We start from the raw sequence: 1,012 nt of genomic DNA on the forward strand, positions 1-1,012 counted from the left end.
GACAAGTCGATATGAAATTAGTTAGCGCTGAATTCAACGATCATTGTGAGATAATAATTTAAAGCAATGTTACATGAATTAGAGTGTATAGAATATTTATTTAAAATTCAATTAAAAAACGTCATGGAACTTAAAACTTGCACTTCGTTTTGTTTTATACTCTAAGTTAACGATATAGTTAAAGTACTACAGGTTACGAAGCACAAATAACTAGGATTAGCAAATTACATGTTAAAATAACTACTTTTCTACAAATTGTAATTTTTACACAATTCAGGGTCAAATTTCTTGATTCACTTTTAATCTTCCACCTGTATGTTAAAGTTGAGAACTTTCGCAAACAATTTCAATTTTTCTGTGTCCTCGGGAATAAGAAGGGAATTTAAAGAGATAAAACCAACATACAAATTGAGTTAAAATTGCTGTTATATGTAACATAGAATTTAATAACGGATAATGAGGACTTTCATAACTCAAAACTTTCTCACAAAAGCCACTTGGCTTTGGAATAAAGTTTAATTAGACTTTGCCAAGCTAAATTTATAAATCCCCGAATGGCAACTAAAAGAAATTTATGTATATATCATTATTTTGTCATTTATAAGCTCCATAGTCGTCATACTCGAAAAATTCTTAGTCAGCACTAATACCATCGATTTCCCAACTAATTTAATGTATACATGAATATTTAATACCTCACCATTTTGAGAGATACTCGTAAAATCATTTACGACATATGCTGGTTGATTTGCTGAGTAAGTTTGCCTAAAATACACATATGTTATGAGAAATTAGTCAAGTGATGGATAAATCAATAACTGTGGCCTATGTTTTGTTAGAAGTTAGTTCAATTGAGCAAGGAATTTAATCGAATCTATGCTTGACCAAACATTTCTGATTAATGGTTTTATTACACAATTTCTTCTCTCGCACTGAAAAAATTGGGTACAAAATGTATAAATTTGTTTTTATATTAAATTATAACCCAGAATCAATCACATATCGTTCTACG

This window comes from Phlebotomus papatasi, chromosome 2, assembly GCF_024763615.1.
Source record: "Phlebotomus papatasi isolate M1 chromosome 2, Ppap_2.1, whole genome shotgun sequence".
Taxonomy (NCBI): domain Eukaryota; kingdom Metazoa; phylum Arthropoda; class Insecta; order Diptera; family Psychodidae; genus Phlebotomus; species Phlebotomus papatasi.